General features: G+C 36.9%; 1 protein-coding gene across 1 annotated transcript in view; it reads right to left on the bottom strand.

Moving 5' to 3' along the window:
• The window catches only part of sorcs1 (sortilin-related VPS10 domain containing receptor 1), a 242,033-nt gene that overhangs the window by 186,735 nt on the left and 39,643 nt on the right, over positions 1–15,655 (bottom strand). Inside the window, exon 2 of the mRNA XM_089132050.1 lies at positions 14,017–14,190. The gene's annotated coding sequence lies outside the window, so the exon portion shown is untranslated. The remainder of the gene's footprint in view (positions 1–14,016; positions 14,191–15,655) is intronic.

Genomic DNA, 15,655 nt, shown 5'->3' on the forward strand with positions numbered 1-15,655 from the left:
AATTAATCTTCACATTAATCTCTTATTGGAGTCTGTTATTTGGCTGCAAAACCTTATAACTCAATCTGACAGATACGATTATGCCACTGAACTATAATTTGGTGGGTGTTTTTTTTTTCATTTTATTTATTTTTTTTTTAGATTTGTTGATATTTCAGAATCTGTTTCCCAATCATCGAGACCCATGTGTTTGGGAACAAAAACACAGCAGAAAAGTACATTGGCTGTTTTGATTGTAGCATTTTTCTCAAGGGTAAATTAAATGAACTTTCAGATTGCTTCGGCCCATTTAACATCATCTTTGGCAATGCTCTTCATATATTTGAAATATATATATAGTTCAAATTCACCACTGTGTAAACATTTTGCCAAATAAAGAAGCTAATAAGAGAGTAATCTTAATTTAACATTTTGATGGTCCACTTTAGACATTCCACCAACTATAAATAACTTTGCAAGTACATGTCAACTTATTCTACTCACGCAAACCCTAACCTGAAAGTCTACTTATACCAGTTGATATGTAGTTGCAGATTAATAAGTTAGTTGACATGCAGTTGCACTCATAGTTAGTAGAATGTCTATCAAATAGCTCGTTTCCACTGAGCAGTACGGTAAAGTACAGTACACTACGGGTCGGGTCAGTAAACAATGATCTGGCTTGCGATTCCACCGCCAACAGTACCCTTACTTGATAGGCGTGGTGTTTGCTGGAAAGAAGCGATCGACGTAATTTTCGCGTGGAGAAAGCGACATAGTAAACAACAATGGATGACATACAGCAGACTTTCTCAGCATGTTTGTCACAAGAAACAAGCGCTGGCATTAGGCGTTTCTCAATACCAAGTAGCCTACGCAAAATCCGACTCGACACGACACGAGTCCTGCTAATGGAACAGCTTGTTCTTGAAAGCGCCTCTAACCTCGCTCTGCTACTCTGTTATCTCTGTATGTACATTTTAGGCAACAATAAAACAAAATATGTTGTAAAACACCACTCCGCCTCTTTTCGATTTCATTTAAATACATTTTAAACATTATAAGCACACAAATGTGGTTCAGGCAACGCATAGCCTATTGCAGCATGCATGTACGCCGATATATATTTATAACAAAACTAAATATAAAACACAACCAATTTAAAAATATTGAATATATTCCAGGCAATATGTAATGTATTGCATATCGCATTGGTACAAATGTTGCAATAAACAACATTACAGATGATCTTGTAATAAAATTAAAAATGACAAAACTATCGTTTTGTTGAATTTCATTTTTTATCAATAATAGCCATTATAAAAGTATAGTAAAAGGTACAAAAAGCTATACAGCAAAGCTTTAATAACATAAAGCAAACAATTCAAATCAATGCAATGCAAATCAACATGGTGAGTGGCCAATTCCGTTCAAAATCCAACTCAAGATAGAAAACCAACTCACAAATTTTGCACAACCCTATCCTACAATTCAACACAACCCACCGGACAATTGGTTGGGATGTCATTGGGCGGCTCAGATTAGTTCAGTACCTTTGCCCTCCCATTTACATTGCTTTAACTACAGGCCAATTACCCACCATGAGAACAGCAGTATTTCCTTTCCCCAAATGCATCAGTGCTTGTCATTCAAGCTCGCTCTCCTCCTGTGGTCTTGATGGCTGCAAGTGCACCTGCAGTGTCTCCCCCTGTTCCCTGCCGCTCTATCTCGTACAGCCCCTACATTTTCTACCTGTTGGGCCCTGTCAGCCCATAGTGGGTTTTAATGACTGCAAGCACAATTTCAACTGGTGAGTTCATTTGCCTTCTACTGTGGTTATGGGTGATTGCTACTGTACCGTTTCTATCCAGTCCTCCAATCATCATCATCCTCATTTTCTACCACAGCTAGCTGGATTCCCTGAGTATGTAGTGCAAGAAAAAGCAGAAAGCAAGTGGCTTATATTGTCTGTATCTCATGTTTGAAGTTTCACGCCACCTCTTTTGCAATCTTGGTGGCTGCTACTGAATTCGCAGTGGTCCCTTTGCACTCTATCCCTCTTGGATTGTTTTTATGATCATTCATCCAGCATTCTCTCAAGTTCCATTCCTTTTCCCCAATCCAGCTATGTATCAATGTATGACAGTAGTCAACATTGCTGATAAAAATGTGCTGTCATACTGTACAAACAAGTCCAAAACAGCAGGACACTTCAAATCCTCAGTATTAGCTCATTAATTATCGGCGCATTTCGAGTTGACTTAAGCAGATTTAGTTAGATTTGTGAATGAATTGCTCAGACCCAAAAGATGAATCTTTCACAAATTGGACATCACAACTAGGGTTTAAATTGGGATTTTGGAGAACCCAAACATATGGTGGCTTAAGCAAATAGATGTTGGATTAACAATATAAGTTGTCAATATTTTTTTTTCTTGTAATGGATGGGAAATTTGGCCCATTTGAATCCTTGCCTATACAACCAGTTTCTAGAACAAATCTCCTTTCATGAATACCAGCAAACATTTACTCTGGTTGCCCTAAACATGCAGTTCCTTGGTAGATGAGCTTTTAATACTTTCATATGAATTGTAAAAGCATATTAACCACTTCATTAAACATTCATGTAATAAACATCTATCATAACTTCAAAGCTAAAGATAGTTTTGGGAGAGAGCTCTCACCGCTAATGGATTTAACCAAAAGTGTTTCAGCTAAAATACACAAAAATGTTAACCTTTACAACCTTCACACGAATTTCTCAACCATGTACATCAAGTTCACATAGATATAACTGTCAATTTCCTACATTGTTCTCGATCAGAATATACTTACTTAAATATCTTGTGATCTCTATGGTCCTGATATTTAATTATTAAAGTCCTGAATTAAATCAAGAAAGGTTAAGTCGTATGCATAACCTATTGTACATTATATAAATCTGAACAAGCACAATTAAACCACTCGGCTTCAACATTCAAATGCCAATAACTGGCATTATTAATTTATATAGCATTATTTTATCCAGCCTCAACTTTAAGAGAACATCTTTTCACCATTAATAATAAATGATTCACATCCAGACACTGTTTTTTGGAACACCCCAAACCCATCTTGCAGTTTTAAGATGTAACAGCCAGTCTCGACTCCAATCATCAAAGCTGATACATGGCCACAAATGCATTCAGACTCAGACATTACGCCCACGGTTCACCCACAGTTCCTTTGCTGACCGTCTGATGCATATTACCACACAAAAGGCAAGAGCTGGAAGAAATTGCCAGTTCCAACCTCAAGGAGTCACAGTGTATTTTAGAGGATACCAAGTTGATACAATGAGCGCCTTTAAGGGAGAAAGAAACTTCCAAGTTACTGGCATCTATAAGAGATTTTCATAGTTTTGTGTGAGACAATTTGGCTGCAATTTCGCTAGCTGAACAGTATATTCATTTTAAGTAATAATTATAATCTGCACTTGCCATCTATTTTCAAATACTGAATTGCTGTGTAGTAAGTGTGCCTTTTTTTTTTTCAATGGCACTTCAGTGTATACCATTTCAGAAAGTTATCTTTAATATACATTTTAACAAAATAAACTGTTATTTGTTGCTTTTTTTTATGACTGTTAGACCCTTTCCGACCAGTTCTATCCAAAAGTGGGTTTATGTCTAGAACAAGCTGCAAACAAATTTACCAGGGGAAATTTTGAATTGGCTCGCAAGTACAAATGTGAATTGGAATGACAGGAATAGGAATTTACTGAATCTACACAGTTGTAGATTTTAAATCTGTCTGTTTGACCATCCATCCATCCATCCATTTATCCATCTATCCATCCATTCATCTGTCTTACTATCTGTCTGTCTGTCTATTCGTCCGTCTGTCCGTCCAAACATTCAAGCGAGTTAACATTCAAACTTTGTCTTGACAAATCTCACTTTTGTTAAAAGTTTTGCTTTTTTGGTAATTAGTGATTACTTTATCTTCTTTTAGGGTGACCATTAGCCTGGATGCCAGCCCGAACCCCGCCCACAACATTTTTTGGTCGGGAAATTCGGTCTGGACCTCGATCCATTGAGGAGTAATAATGATCATTAAAAAAAAAAAAATCGGGCCTATCAAATTGCCAGGGCAGGCTTTATACGATGATGGACAGATGATTGTCACTTACGTAATCGTCACATCATCAAAGAGCGCTTGGTTTGAACTGGTTTACAACAAAGATGACTGCCGCTGGAGAATTAAGATGTATAGATTCCGCTATCGCGTCTGTTTTAGAAGAAATCGACAGCGCATTAATTTTGATGAACAGAGAACTGCAATAAAAGCATTTCTCGATCGTCAAGATGTGTTTGCTGTCCTTCCTACAGGATTTCTCCTATGGTCAAACTCATGGAAGACCAAGTAAAAGAAGCAACCGAAATGCAAGTCACATGTCAAAGCCATCATTGCATCAAACAATGGTGATGCTTTGTTATACTACTCGCACACCATACCCATGCTGGTAGTCACTGTATCACTTATAAGCGGTGTATTTTTAAAAATAAATTATTAGATGATGCTACTTATCATTTTGTATTTAAATCATCATTAAAACATAATTCTTCTCTGACGACTCAAATGAACACGCTTCTTCAGCCTGGTCTCTTTCATCATCTCTCCATTTATTAAAATCAGTCGAGTCGCGCTCCAACCGTGTTATAAAGTTGAGACAGGGCCGACAAATGACAAACCGGTCCTAGCAGATTTGTTAGCTTTATTGTCGAGATCTAATCCTAAACGGAGAACTTGTTTGCATATACATTCACATTTTCTATTTCGTTCAAAAATGTTTTTCGAGTTTGCAAGTACTCCACGAATCCTTAAATTCTTTTTGCAACACCGGCAAAGGTCGTTAACTAATTTTTCTTTTAAATACTTTTTCCAGAGTGTGTGTAGTTCAGTTCTGTTGACAACTATGAGTCGCTCAACATATACGTCACTTACTGCGTTGCTCTGATTGGTTATAGGTCTATCCAATTGAGTGCAGAGTTTTTTCCTGGTTCGATTAAAACACGCCTCATAATGGAGCAGTATGACTCACATTCTTAACAGAATATGAGTACGACGAAGTCAGGCTAGGTGACCGTATTTTGATTACCAAAAACCAGGACACTATATGCCCAGCAAACAGATACTCAAATAATACTCAAAGATGCCTTATTCATTTCAATACATTTAAAGTAGGCTATGCCTCCTCTATATGGATAGAAAATTGTTATATTAAAAGACACGAATTCAGATTTCACAAATTCGCATTTCAATCAATTTTAATAGCAATAATAGAAATGTTTCAGGACTTCAATTCAAATTCAGGAATTGCATGAGAATTGACAACCCTTGCGCATGCATATTTCATAACAGAGATTGTCCACATGCACAACTCTGAAATTGACACAGCAATCACACACTCTTGAGTTGAGTGTCAAGCTCAAGACCTGTCATTACAACTGACTAACCAAACTTTCCAAACCTTTTCTACTTCGGCAATAGAGGGCAAATGCCACTGGTAGCTCTCTCTAATATAATTCGACCAATCATTTTCTACGTATCCGTTTTTGAAACATATCATTACTTATAAAGACATAGCAGTTGAGTTGATTTGTGTGAGCAGCTCATCGTTGGAATGAATAATATTCAATTGTCTCGGCAGGCTATCTTCCTCATCAAAGTTCTGAGAAGTCTGATTGTCTTTGAATACATATATCTGGAGACGGCTCTGCCTGCTGAATATTGCATGAACCTTTGCACTGTACAGAGCACCCATTCATATGATTCCCCCAGAGGACATATCCCACAATGCAATTGGGTATTGCAAAAGTGCCAGTGAGCCATATGCATTCCCGACTAATGCGGCTTATCCTTCCTGTCCTTTTTTCATTTCCCATTTTGAGGAGTACTGTTAGCGTCAGTTGCCCTGACTGATGCTTCATATTTAAATACAAGCGAATTCCTCCTTACCTAGCAATCTGTCATCAAAACGAACGAGGAGAGCAAGAATTCTGCAGAGAGACACAATCATAGTTTCATTAAAAAGTTCAGGTTGCATTACAGCTATCTTTGCTGACATCTACAATTACATGCTAATGTATTTTTGCAAAAGCCCTTTCGGAAATCAGTGTCTTTTCCCTCTCTCTCCCTTTTGTTTTCAGAAAACCAGGTACGACAGTAGCGCGATAACACTTGATCTGCCTGATCCAACTGTAAATCCTCTGTGAGCGCTTTAAAAGCTTTCCCAAGGGGAGTAAAATATTCATACAAGCACTCGTGCGTTACTAGTCATGGAGAGTGAGACAACCACAATAATTAATGAGATTTTGTTTCAGCCGACAATACTATCCGTCAAATCACATGGACTGGCAGAGAACGAGACTCCAAATTGATGAACCCAACCGTTGGGTTTAAACATCTAAATCAAAAACCAACGGTTTGGATTGTCCATATTTGATCCATGGCCGATTGTTGGTAGATTAGGGTTATTTTGACTGTCTAAGTATGTTGAATGAAAAGTTTCAATTGAGTTTCTGTTTAGAGCCCTTGGATTCTTGACACGATTTTAAAGAACGATTTAAGACAAAAAGGTTTTATATAAGGGGAATGTCTAAAATGTGTGTGTGTGTGTGTGTGTGTGTGTGTGTGTGTGTGTGTGTGTATGTGTGTGTGTGAGGGGGTTTCTACTGATAAAGGTAATTTACATGCTGTTCAATTCATACAATTTAAATTTTTGATCAAAATATTTGAGCAATCAAGTTTGGTATGTTCAGCCATTTATAATAATAATAATAATAACTAGCAATTCTTTTCAATAAATTGATCAAACAATTTTCAAAACCAAAACTGCTCTGAAATGGTTCTGAAAAGATTCGTTAGAATCTTTAGAATCATTTGAAGAGGTTCCTCACTCGGTAGGCAAGATACTTTAGTTACTTTTAACGCTGTAATTAAAAAGAAAAACCTTTCAACACTACAATTTAACCGTGTCATTATAATTCAAAGCAATCACAAAATTTAAACTGAAGCTTTTCAAAGTTAAAGGAGAAAAACATTGCTTGCACTTTTTCAAATGGACCTGCAAAATGACTAGGGATACTCCACCGTTGTTTTCATATTAAACTTTGTTATTTCCTTTTATTAACTAAAACGAGTTAATACGTACCTCTCTCGTCTCAGTGTGTGCACTCAAAGGAGTAGTTCACTTTAAAAAAAAAAAACTTTTGCTGATAATTTACTCACCCCCATGTCATCCAAGATGTCCATGTCTTTCTTTCTTCAGTAGAAAAGAAATTAAGGTTTTTGATGAAAACATTCCAGGATTTTTCTCCATATAATGGACTTCAATGGGAACCAAACTCTTCAAGGTCCAAAAGACAGTTTCAGCGCAAACTGCAAACTGTTCAAAGGGCTTTAAACGATTCCAGACGATGAATAAGGGTCTTATCAAGCGAAACTTATAAGCTCAAATGGTCGCCTTGCTCTGTTCTGTGATGCCCATTCGTGACTCTCCTGTTCGAACTTGTTCATCAAAATTAACGAATCTTTTTTCGTGTCATTTGGTTCATTCAATGAACGAAATAAACAAATTGTTTTTTTTTTGTTTTGTTTTTTAATGAGCAATCGTTTCGCTTGATAAGACCCTCATTCATCGTCTGGAATCATTTAAAGCCCTTTGAACAGCTTGGTTCCCATTGAAGTCCATTATATGGAGAAAAATCCTGGAATGTTTTCAACAAAAACCTAAATTTCTTTTCGACTGAAGAAAGAAAGACATGGACATCTTGGATGACATGGGGGTGAGTAAATTATCAGCAAAAGTTTTTTTGTTTTTTTTTTAAAGTGAACTACTCATTTAAATACAGTTACACGAGTAGTGTAACTCGACCAAGAATGGTGACACAAAATAAAACGTTGCGCTTTTCTAAGCGTGTAAAGTGGATAACAATAATGTATGGCGGAATACCACAGCAAGTGCTTGGGAGCACTTCGACTCGGCGTAGTAATATCATCACTCGTGAAAAGTCCTCTCCCTCTCCGGAGTGATGATATTACAACGCATTCTCATCCCAAAGCGCCATATACAACGCTTTTGCAAAAGCGTAAATATCCAACGCACATGGCACCCTTTAACGTCTAATGAGACGCTTCGGTTATGGTTAAGTTTAGGTATGGTGTAGGGTAAGGGTTAGACCACTAGGGGGCGCCTTCTGCCCAAATATATCTGCGTCTCATTTGACGTTAAAGGGTGCCATGTGCGTTGGATATTTACGCTTTTGCAAAAGCGTCCTATATGGCGCTTTGGGATGAGAACGGGCTCGATATTACTGTACCGAGTCCATAGATAGACAGACTCATAGCTGATATAGAGTCAAAGAAAGTGAGGAACATGTGACTTACAGCTTGTGACCTCTGCAGATGTTCGTGTACATTAAGTCCTGGGCAGGGGGTGGAAACAGGCTTTGGACTGAATATGGTATTGTACTGTGGCGTTTGACCTCTGTGGGGATTTGGAATGTAAGGCATCTTCCTCCATGAAAAGGCTCCTTCTGTCCCGGCACATCATTACTGTCTGCAGCAATTGAACTATAAAGAACTGTAATGGTAACTTCTTACAAAAAACAATCTAAATCAAAGTCCTGATAAAAGAACTGACATGTCTTAAATTACATCAGACTTTCTCACCAGATAAAAAGACAGAGTACTCTGAAATACTATACAGCACCAACATGTTAATTGTACCTGTATAGAATAAATCAGGCGAAAATCTTGAGTCAAAAACAACACATCAATGCATAGACGACTTCACAGAAAAGACCAGAGACCTATACCCCTGCAAAGCAATGCAGTTTATGCAATGCAGTGCAACAAAGAATACCCTGACATCAAGGAAACAGAACAATCCCTTTATAAGCCAATAGCTCAACACAGGAGAGCGAAAACCTCCAGGCAAGTCACAGACATTTACCTGCATTTGAAGGACAAGGATCATTCGTTCAAGGGCAGTAATGTAAAGACTGTGGAGAGGAGAAGTGAGAATCACATACTCTCTTGAGTAGGTACTTGTGAATATTTACTTTGTAAGCTCTACAAAAGTGCGTTATATGTGGTATGAATGTGTGTAGTATGAATGTAATTCGCACACTACATTCTCCATGTTGTCATTATTATGTAACCTGTGCAGTGTCTGTTGCATCAGTTCATCCAAACCAGCCTCTCATTTTAATAACTCTAACATGTCCTTAAAGGGATAGTTCACTTTAAAATTAATTTTTGATATGTTTTAGCTTACATCAAGGGCATCCAAGATGTAGGTGTCTTTTTTTTTTTTCTCAGTGTTTTCAATTTTGATATTTTAGGTCAAACCGTTCTTGTCTGTCAGTCCTGTAATGGAGGTGTATGAAGAAGAGCTGATTTCTACAGTGATTCACAAATCTAATGACGTTGCATTGTGAAATGGCATGCCTAGAAATCCCTGACATCCTACAACTGATGATGCAGCTTAGCAGCAAATAAGCAGCAAAATCCCTTAAATGAATAAACAATCCCAGATGCTCCAGAATATGCCTTCCATATTTCTTTCAGCAACAGAACAGCCTAGAGCTGAGACTGAGCGGACATATATAGGACTAGATATATAGTTTTCTAAGTAATTAATCAGTGCATCATATTTATAGCCAAATAGTCACTTTAGCTGACAGATAATTTATGTGTTTGAACACGGCAAGGCGGAAGCATTAAATTCAGAATCTGCTGCTTTCTAAAAGAGCTTTAGTGACACAATTAATTAATCAACCAATCAGACCAAAATCGTTATGTTTGGCCAGATTTTAGTGCTTCGCCTCTATAGTCTGTCTGTTCAAAGCATGCCTGCATCACTCATTGCCCGATTAATCCTCATGTTCTATTGAGATTGACTTTACATTCTTTATGTTTGGGGTCACAAAGTCTCCATCACCTTTGTGCATTATTCAGAAATGAATAGTGAAGGCCTTTTGAATTACCATTTAATTGGACTTCATTTGAATTGAGGTAGCAAAAAGGAGGCATAATTGCAACTTGAATAGTAGAAATCAAACGAATCAAATTGAATTTCACTAAAAAAGCCAAGTTGTTTTAAAACTGAGTCCAGACTTTGTCAGGACAAATGTCAAAGCTTGTCTAGAGAGAGTAGTTGCTACTGTACCTCATGTAGTTTACAGTATATTACACAATATTATATAAATATTAACATTTTCATTTAAAAATTAATTGATCATTTGAAAATAAATATGAATTACAAATTGTAACCTTAAATGGACTTTTTGAAATGTATGTATGATGTACTAAAAATGGAAGCTTTTCCGTTGCGTTTTTGAAAAGTTTTGCGTACAGACGACAACGTCAAAACAATCCCCGTTCACACAAAACGGTTAAAAAATGTCTAAAAAAATAAAAAGCTGTATTATTCATGCCAGGCTAGTACATGGTGATGTCACTTTGTAAAGAAACACTGCGCCTATAGACTATAGACGCAAGACGTCACTGGATTCACAAATTCGCGATTTTAAAGTTTATATAATGACGGTAACAGTATTTTTTTCAAAAACTTGCACTTTGGAACCCGTTTTTCAAAAGTTTACATTTTCCGGCTTCCAAAACGCAATTGCTGTGTAAACGAATGGCCAAAACTTATGAAAAAAAATGTCAGTTTAAGTTCTTAAAGTCCATTTTTAAAGTCGGCGTGAAACGGAAGTTGAGATTGTAATTTTTTTCCTTGTTGTGATGTATATCCGAGTGAAACGGCTTCTGAAATTAGAAATAAAATTTAGGGCAGGGCTGGATTTCATCCTTCGGGAATTGATTGGGAATTGATAGCCACACCCTCATCGGATCTGGGCGCACCCTTTCGCCGTTCCAAGTAACCGAAATAGAAGAGAGGTCGTTTCGATGGGGGAGGGAAGGGTAATGTCTTTGATTAAAGATTATATGGGTACATGGATTGTTTTAAAAATAATGAAGTGCACAGATAAATCATTTATAATAAACACTACAGCATTACATATAAAAAGAAGATTTGTCAAATTTGATTTCATGCCGACTTTAAAACACAGTCGTATAAACGGCCCCTCAAATACTGAATTTTTTTCTACAACCCTAATGTATAATAACTAGAAATATTTGCAAATGTGTCTTTATGTTCTTTTTAAATGAGATATTCGTTAAAACATACTTTATTATCATATACAAATCCAAATCCTGAAAAATTTCCAATGAAATCAGGGTGGAAAATGTGCAAAAAAAAAAATCGTTTTACGAATCTCACCCTTAAATATAAGCTCATTTTTTACATTGGGGTCTCTAAATCCCAAAAAGGCCATTAGGTGGAAATTTACAGCTGTTGTGTGGAGGACTGTAGACCTTAAGGGAATTTCACAGTAAAATACAGAAGATGAATGTAGTGATTGACACTCGTTGGAGATGCTTGATATTCTCCTGAGATATGGTACATATGCTGTATATTTTCAGGCTGCCCTTCAAATCTGAAAACAGATCTCCACACCACTGATGCTTTCCTTTGGTTCCCTCAGGACTGTCTGTCAAAGAGCACATGGGATGGAGCAATGGCGGTTTCATCCTCAGAGCACCGCCAAGATGTTACAGGCAAAACACTGAAATTTGGGGATACAAATAAATTAGACTGCGATTATCTGGCTTCCCCTTTAACCAGTTTGTTTAAAAATAGACCAAAACATGCCAGTCAGATAATTTTTAACGAGGCTTGATTAGTGTTTTTGAACAACCAACTAAACGGCACATTTGGGAATCTGTGCTGAAACCGCGTAATAGCCGGAAAATGAGCGGAATGGCGTGACAAAAAGCTAATCATGCTTTCAAACCGCTGATAATTTAGCATTCAGTCAATGATGCCGCACGACACGTCCTGCTTTGCCTTTCCAGAGATGATGGATTTGACGTACATTTGAAGGGCAGAGTGAAAATGAAAGACCGCCTTCAAACAATCATTCCTCCGAAACTTTCGACAATTTTAATTTTAATTTTCTTCATCATGAAATTTGCATATGAAGGGGAAAAGATGCAACGCAGCATTCCAAGAGTTGTGGCAGCATATCGAAAGGGTTGTAAAATTATGATCTCTCTCTCTCTCTCCCTTCCTCTCTGTAACGTTCTCTTTTCTCAAACTCTCTCTCCGCATGACATCACCCATTTGGACTTGTTTGTACTGAGATGTGAGCTTTTTGCTGTGCCATTATGAAATATTAGCAATTACGGTCAATTCATTCCTGGTTTTCATCCTCGCCAACGTTAAAATATGTTTAGAGGCAGTGTTTGTAGGATGAGGCTTTTAGAAAGTAGAAATAGATGGATGAAATTGTTATCACATGACCTCCACTCATATTCCCTGGAAAATGGCTTTATAGGGTCTCAGGATTCAAGCACACATTACCCATATTAATAATAGCTTTATATGAATAGTATGTCTTGTTTCAATATATCACTTTACAAATGATCATAAAAAGCATTACTTTGAAGTGATTTTTAGAGAAAACGTGCACGTTTGTCCAAATGTTAAAAAGAAAAACACTTAAAGATTGTCACGAAACATCATGTAACTAACATTAATATTCAGATTTATAAAACTCAATAGTTCACATTTAATTACATTTAAATTACTGAACAAACTTGCACAAAATCTTATTTTTTCTTCTGAAGTTATTCATTTAATCTAGTTTTTCTTGTGTTAAAGGATTAGTTCATTTTTAAATAAACTTTTGCCGATAATTTACTCACCCCTATGTTATCCAAGATGTCCATGTCTTTCTTTCTTTAGTCGAAAAGAAAGAAATAAAACATTCCAGGATTTTTCTCCATATAATGGAATTCAATGGGAACCAAACGGTTCAAGGTCCAAAAGACAGTTTCAGTGCAAACTGCAAACTGTTAAAAGGGCTTTAAACGATTCCAGACGACGAATTAAGCGAAACGATCAGTCATTTTTCAAAAAAATAACAAAGTTTAAGTTTTACAAGCTCAAATGTTCACCTTGCTCTGTTCTGTGATGCGCGTTCGAGACTCTCCTGTACAAACTCATTCATCAAAATGAACCAATCTTTTTCTGAGTCAATTCGTTAATTTCGTTAGTTGAATCAACCAAATGACACGAAAAAAGATTCATTCATTTTGATAAAAGAGTTCGAACAGGAGAGTCACGAACACGCATCACAGAACAGAGCAAGGCGAGCATTTGAGCTTATAAAACTTTAACTTTTTATTTTTATTTTTTTAAATGAGCAATCTTTTCGCTTGATAAGACCGTTATTCATCGTCTAGAATCGTTTAAAGCCCTTTGAGCAGTTTGCGGTTTGCACTGAAACTGTCTTTTGGACCTTGAACCGTTTGGTTCCCATTGGAGTCCATTATATGGAGAAAAATCCTGGAATGTTTTCATCAAAAACCTTAATTTCTTTTCGACTGAAGAAAGAATGACATGGCCAGTATCATAAATCTTGGATGACATGGGGGTGAGTAAATCATCAAAAGTTTTTTACTTTAAGGATGTTTAGATGATAACGGTTAATAAAATTGTTTTTGGTCTTCAGGTTAAATGCATGGAAATGCTAAAAGGTTTGCATCTGTCCTCTGTTGTTTCGGGCATCTCGATAACTTGATAATATCTGTCCGTATTCACTATCCGTTCACCTCTGCTGAATATCTATTGAACCTTTTAGCGAGAAAAGCGCCAGTGATCTGTTTTGTTTGTGACACAGTGGTGAAATCATATTTGAGGGCCAAAACTTGGTTTTTACGAGATGGATCTATTGCCGCAGGAAAATGTCAAGACCCGAGATGCAGAGAGACCATTACCATAAAATTAACATTTTAATTAAGCCAATCCATAAACTGCATCAAAATACTTCATATTAATAAATGCATTTCTATTTATTGCAATCTGCAGTGGATTTCAAACAAGGCCTGTTCTGAACTGAAATGAAACTTCCCACATACCTCTATAGGGATCCATAATATCCATTACTTTTGGCCATCTTGGCTAAATTATGATCCATGCATATGAATTCCAGGCCAAAGGCTGAGTGATATTTCAGAGGGCGAATCCCACTGGGAGAAGCGATGAGGCAAAGCGCTTGTTTGGGACATGATTAGGCTATAACTTCCGAAGTTCTGCAAACAAAAACACAATCAATATTTAATGAGTATCTATAATGACATAGGGAGGAGCTCACAACTCCTTCTGACCTCGGTATATACTGTAAGTTAACTTTTTTTTTAAACTACCATGAACTGTTTTGAAACATGCTGACCCATACAGTAGACTTTCTTAAATAAAAGTTGTTTTGGGATGTTGTGGTCAAATAGGTTACATGAAGCATAAGATCATTTCTTTTTGAATCTTAATAAGGTGCATTCTCGTGCCAAGAAGGAAACGGATTTAATAGTTTAATTCACACCTTAATTAAACCATGTTTTAGGTGATCAACCTCTGTGGGGCCAGTTATAATTGTGTATAATATATTCTCATTTTCAACCCAGGCAGCCTAGTAAATGCTGGCCTCTGCAATTATGACTGTTGGTGCGATACTAGCTAATGTTTCTTTAATCACAAAAGTCAATAGGACTTTTTGTTTTATTTTTGGTCCTTTGGGAACAGTGAAAGATAGATTAACATTCACATTCGAGTCGAGACACGTGCATGAACCCTCGTGTCACCACTTTGACTTCAAACAAAATCATGATATGATCTCCTAAAAAAAATCTATCTATCTATCTATCTATCTATCTATCTATCTATCTATCTATCTATCTATCTATCTATCTATCTATCTATCTATCTATCTATCTATCTATCTATCTATATATATATATATATATATATATATATCCATCCATCCATCCATCCATCCATCCATCTCTCATTTGTCTGTCTATCCATCCATCCATCCATCTCCAATTCCTCCATCCATCCATCCATCATCTCTCATTTGTCTGTCTATCTGTCTATCCATCCATCCATCTCTTATTTCTCTGTCTATCTGTCTATCCATTCATCCATCTCCAATTCCTCCATCCACCCGTCTCTCATTTGTATGTATATCCATCTTTCCATCCATCCATCTCCAATTCCTCCATCCATCCATTTCTCATTTGTCTGTCTATTTGTCAACCCATCCATCCATCTCTAGTTTGTGCGTCTATCCATCTATCCATCTACAATTTTTCCTTCCATCCATCTCTCATTTGTCTGTCTATCCATCCATCTCCAATTCCTACATCCATCCATTTCTCATTTGTCTGTCTATTTGTCAACCCATCCATCCATCTCCAATTCCTCCATCCAACCATATCTCATTTTTCTGTCTATCCATCTATCTATCCATCCATCCATCTCTAATTTGTCTTTCTATCCATCTCCAATTCCTCCATCAATCCATCCATCCATCCATCCATCTCTCATTTGTCTGTCTATCCGTCTATCCATCCATCCACCATCTACAATTTCTCCATCCATCCATCTCTCATTTGCCTGTCTATTTGTCAATCCATCCATCCATTTTTCATTTGTCTATCCTTCTATCTATCAATCCATTCATCCATCCACCCATCTATCTGTCCATCTATCTATTGTGAA

The sequence above is a fragment of the Pimephales promelas genome, chromosome 6 (genome assembly GCF_988280905.1).
Source record: "Pimephales promelas chromosome 6, fPimPro1.hap1.1, whole genome shotgun sequence".
Lineage (NCBI taxonomy): Eukaryota > Metazoa > Chordata > Actinopteri > Cypriniformes > Leuciscidae > Pimephales > Pimephales promelas.